This window comes from Nicotiana sylvestris, chromosome 12 (genome assembly GCF_000393655.2).
Source record: "Nicotiana sylvestris chromosome 12, ASM39365v2, whole genome shotgun sequence".
Taxonomy (NCBI): Eukaryota; Viridiplantae; Streptophyta; class Magnoliopsida; order Solanales; family Solanaceae; genus Nicotiana; species Nicotiana sylvestris.
In genome coordinates, this window is record NC_091068.1 from 72,356,104 (window position 1) to 72,361,854 (window position 5,751).

A 5,751-nucleotide genomic window follows, 5' to 3' on the forward strand; every position below is an offset into this window, starting at 1 on the left:
GGTGACGCTTCCCTAGAGCAAGCAATGTGAGTAAAGTTAAGCTTAAGAGACTGTATTGACCCATGACCAGATGGTGTTATATACGCGTATATATGTAAATATATGTATATGGGATATGGGAAAAGGTTACGGCGTTATATACGCACCACCACCTGATCAGCTGGTATACGCTGATGATTTTGTCCACAGTGGCCGATATGATATGATGGGATGCCCTTAGAGGCTGATGATATTATGAAACATGTACATATGCACGATATGACATTCATACGCATATGCATGATGTTAAAAGTAATTTATGATTTACAAAGTTATTCAGAATTACAGGTTGAGTCATGTACTCTATATGTCTTCCATATCTCTCATGTATTTTTTTATGTGCCTTACATACTCAGTACATTATTTGTACTGACGTCCCTTTTGCCTGGGGACGCTGCGTTTCATGCCTGCAGGTCCCGATAGACAGGTCGAGAGCTCTCTAAGTAGGCTATCAGCTCAGCGGAAGATGTTGGTGTGCTCCATTTGCTTCGGAGTTGCTCGTTTGGTTAGTATGATTTAGACGTGTATTGTTTGGTATGGCGGGACTCTGTCCCGACCCTTATGACATTTATGTATTCTTAGAGGCTTGTAGACATATGTTGTGTACATAAAAGATAGTACGGCCTTGTCAGCCTATGTTTTGAGTTTATAAAGGATCTTGTTGGCCTATTAGGCCCGTATGCATGTGTATATGATGATGTATTAAGAAAGATACGTTACGTTGGTACTCGGTTGAGTAAGGTACCGGGTAACCTTCCTAGCCCATCGTTTTGGGTCGTGACACCAGCACTTTTTTGTATCATGACCCGGGGTACCAGAACAATACTCATAGCTGACAGTATAGTCAAGATTCTTTGGAGGAGGATTTGGCAGTTTGGACTGTATCGGCTTTAGCATATCTAGCTGTTTTAGCCTGTGGAACAGACTAGTGTATGATTCTCCCAACGGAGTAAAGGTTTTCTTTTTCTGCAACCTTTCACCCTTGAATGCTTGACTAGGCCGGAAAATTGGTCCGGGAGTGTTTTGGTAGGCTCGTGGATGTGGATAAGTATTTTATAGGACGGGAGCACGCCATTGAGTGTGGGCAAGAGGTTGGTTGTATACTTCTGCATGGTGGACGGAAAAATGAGGTTCTGGTGGGGGATAGCAGTGTTGGGGTGGATTATGGTGATAAGTTTGTTGGTGGGGTCGAGGTTGATTGTAGTGGTAAGGTGAACCTCTGGATCCGGACCAAGTTCCTGAATCAACCATTGTTGCTTCCTCTCTCTTCTTCTTCCCAATCCCTCTTATGCCGCCCTGAATAGCCAGAGTAGTTGCTTTGATAGCCGAATAGCTCATGATTTATTAGACTTGAGGCCCTCTTCTACCATGCCCCCCATCTTTACCACTTCGTTGAATGACTTTCCCACAGCTGAGACCAAATGGCCATAGTAAGTAGGCTCCAAAGCCTGTAGGAAGTAATCTACCATCTCACTTTTCTTCATTGGGGGATCTACTCTTGCTGCTTGCTCCCTCCATCGGAAACCATATTCTCTGAAGCTTTCACTGTGCTTCTTCTCCAGTTTAGTCAAGGACAGTCTATCTGGAATGATCTCAAGATTATATTGGAAGTGACAAGCAAATGCTTGCGCCAGATCATCCCATGTGTACCATCTTCCATGGTCTTGGCGGGTATACCATTCCAATGTTGATCAACTCAAACTCTGACTGAAGTAATCCATTAACAATTCATCTTTTCCTCCAGCTCCCCTCATCTTGCTGCAAAAACCCCTCAAGTGGGCTACTGGATCACCGTGCCCGTTGTATAGATCGAACTTGGGCATCTTGAAACCTACCGGTAATTGTGCATTCGGGAACAGACATAGGTCCTTGTAGGCCACGCTGACTTGCCCTCCCAACCACCGCATGTCTCTGAATGATTGTTCGAAGCTTTTAACTTTCCTGAACATCTCCTCCTGTTCAGTATTTTTTACTAGTTTATCAACTTCTATCGGGAGGTCAAAGCGATGAGTATAGGAATGGGTTTCTGGAGCTTTGAAAGTGGGATCTGAGGGGTAGTATTGGTTGTCCTGGGCCTGGAACATAGGCTTGCTAGGAGATTTGTGGAGTGTAGCTGGTGGAGGTGCTACAAAGACAGGAGTTACTGGTGGAGGAGGGTATGGAATTGGTTTAGGGGGTGGAGATTGTGGTGTATGAGAAGTGGTGCCCCGGTAGTGTTGGTAAATGAGAAATCTCGGGGATAGATCGGTGGCAGGATGATCCTAAGTTTGAGCTGGTGGTGGAGTGAAGGTAGGGTTAGTCGGGTAAGCGAATGGAGGTTGTCCTTTAGCCCAGGCCTGATACATTTCGGCCATTTGTTGTTTTAATTTGTACATCTCTTCTTTTATGGCGTTAACGTCCAACTCTTCTCCTTCAATGACACTGGTGTCTACATCTGGGATAGACATGATTATTTCTCCTTTGGATCTGGTTTGGTATGGGTGGGTTGCCAGTATGCTTAGGTGAACTAACTGCTTGAATTCTGGGACAACAACCAAACTTGTTAGAGATTAGAGTTTTAACAAATAAGCAACCACACATAGAAATGCAATGCACCTAGGCAATTAGTCATTTCTACCATGTATTTGCTCGGTTGCTTGTGTCATCCCGGCTTTTCCTGACCTTTTCCTTTTATTGTCACTCACGCCTATCTTTTATTCCCCTCCCCTTTTTTTCATTTTATTCTTTTCTTTTGGTTGTGGTCGAATCTTATGAAGATTGCCTACGTATCATGACCCTGTATGAATCAGACCGAGCGTAGTTCTGGTGGAAACAATTATTATTATTTTTATTTATTTTAACAAACGAAACAGTACAAAGACAGAAATGACCTTACATTTGGACAACACTTTAAGAAAATGGTTTAAAAGACTCGACATGTACTCAAACTAAAACATGACTATTATATGAAAAGTTTCAACAACTATGACTATGCTTCACTCCATAATCTTTTGCTTTCAATCACTAGAACATCTGCTCATGGCGGAGCTTGACCCGGCTGACCCCCTAATGTACGGTACATCCTCTCTAACTCTACTGTAAGATGACGGTCAAAAGTAGGCGCATGCTCCAAAAACCTTTCATAATCTATCCCCTGGCAGTTCACATAACTTTGATAAGTATAAACGGCCAAATCATGGATTTGTGCTCTGAAATCTTGGAGATTTTGGTCTTGGTTTTGCAATTGTTGTTGGCGAGTGGTGGTTATATCTCTTATGTGGCCCTCGCGATCTAAAGCCGACTCCAATTGAGCCCAAGTCTGGCTTGCTCGAGTCTTGCCTGTGCTATCTCCTTATCAATATCTGCATGTTGATGTTCTCTGTTGTACCTTCTCATTTCTTCCAATTATGCATAGAGCTGAGCCTTTGAACGTATCCAATGATCCTTCTCTTTCTCGAATTGAGCCACTTCTTCTTCAAATCTCATTACTTGGTGTTTTTTGCTAGATTTGGCCTCCTCATTCAACTGTATGATTTTTTCCTTAGCTTTATCTAACGCCTTCTTGGTTCTTGCCAAAATGGAGTCATAATCTTGCATCCTTTCCATCAGATTGGAAATGATTTTATGATCTTTCCAACTTCTCACTGGCGCTTCAGAGGCTTTCTTCATCTGTTGAAACTGAGCGCAGAGAGTTTTATTCTCGCAAATCAGACTCTTCTTTTCACCTTCTGCTTCTTGTGCTTGTAAGTTTTTCTCCAAATTGAGGTTCCTAAGGCTTTCTTCTAAGGCATGAATAGTTGCTTTGTACCCCTTTTCCTTTTCACCCCAAGCCAACCGTTCTTGGATTTTGTCATCAAAGGCTTGGATATGCGGTCTTTTTATGGTCCTTCTAGGATCGGTTTCTGGTGCATCATCCACATGAGATCTTTTCTCAAACCACCTAGCATAACCCGGATTTATCTCACCTTTCGCAGGATCTGGAACTTGGGTATCATCTTTCAAGTATCGACAACCATTCCAAATCCATTGGATTAAAGCCTCAGGGAGTGTGGCTTCAGGGTGTAGCTCAATCACTTGCACACTCAAATCTTCATCATCAAGCACCACTTGGTATCTCCCTAGCTGTCTTAGAACTCTCTATGGTGCATACGGCTGGACACTTCTTAAACCCAACAACAGCAAATAACTCTTTAAGGTTGACATGTGTATCACCTCTCTTACCGGGACCCATCCCAAAGTCCACTCAATTTGACTTGCCATTAAAGATCTTAAATGGGATATCCAGGCTTCCACCCCTTTTGGAGATTTATAATCTTTTATTCTTTCTTCATAACTCTCAATGAAATTGTCCTTGCTCGGACCATACTGCATGAACTTGGGGTGATGTCGGAGATGTTCAGTCAACCACATTTGCAACAAAATATTGCACCGTTCGAAGAATTTTGCCCCGGACTTACACAAAGTCAACGTCCGATAAATGTTTGAGAGAATGATCGGGGCAAGAGTGTGATGTTCTTTGGTAGTGGGGACTTGTACGACTCTGGCTATGCGAATATCAATCGTCCGCTCTTTGTTTGGGAAGACCATGATTCCCAGAAAAGCCACCATGAAAGCGAAGCAACGGTGAATCTGCCAGGTGTCCTTGTTTTGTTTGTTAGTAAGGCCCTTTTCATGAATTTCAAATCCACCCGGCTTTCCGAACCTTGAATATAGGAAGTTGAAAGAACAACACCCTTTGACAACGTTGCTTTTTCTGATTTGATTACTGATATTTAGAAGACCAAAGAATCGGTGTACAGAGGGAGCCTTTGGGAATATAAGATTCCGGTTTCTCATATCTCTGTCAAACCCGGAATATCCAGTTGTTTCTTCTAATGTGGGAGTAAGCTCGAAATCAGAGAAGCGAAAGACATTGTGAACAGGGTCCCAAAAAGTCACTAGTGCTGTAATCAAATCATCGCGTGGTTTAACTTTCATAATATCTGTGAGAGCTCCCATATACTTAATGACCCATTTCTGACCATCTCCTCTTAATTCATACCACCACATCTGAAGCCGAAATAGAAACTCATCTACATCTGTGAACGGTGGGTTTTGGATGGTGCTCATTTTGTACCTGTGAGTGATTTTAATTTTTAAAATTAAGACTCATTTTGAAAAAAAAAATCATCAATATTTCTAAAAAAAATCATAAAAAATCACTTCGATGAAGAAGATTTAAAGGCTGTGTTTGCTCACCGGCCAAATTTTTTTAAAAAAAATTACCAAAGGCGGTTGTTCTTGCAAAAATGGCCTTCCGGCGCCCTTTTAGGGACATTCAGCATATTTTGGACAAGAATGGCATCGCCTTACTTATGACAACACAATGACATTTACGTACCCACATTTTTATTTATTTATTATCTTTTTCTTTATTAAAAAAAATAACTGGGCCCGATGTGAGTTGCCTACGTATCTCACATCCGGCGAGAATCAAACTTACGTAGTTCATAATAATAAAACTATTTTTAAAAGAAACACAAAATTTCCTTCTTTTGTTTTTCAAAATTTCGAAAGAATTTCAAAATATTTTGGAAATTGTATTTTTTTCGAAAAACAACCAATTTTCTTTCTCGGTCCTCACATTGATTTTCCTTTTCTAACTTTTTCCTATAATCTGGTCAACATGCAAATCCGAAACAAATGAATGCACAAGTAAGATGCATCAGGATGGTCTTTTCATTTCGGGTACAC

General features: G+C 41.5%; 1 pseudogene; it reads right to left on the reverse strand.

Annotated features, from left to right (window-relative positions):
* Window positions 1-3,738: 3,738 nt before the first annotated feature.
* Window positions 3,739-5,127, reverse strand: LOC138884160 (uncharacterized; annotated as a pseudogene).
* Window positions 5,128-5,751: the final 624 nt, after the last annotated feature.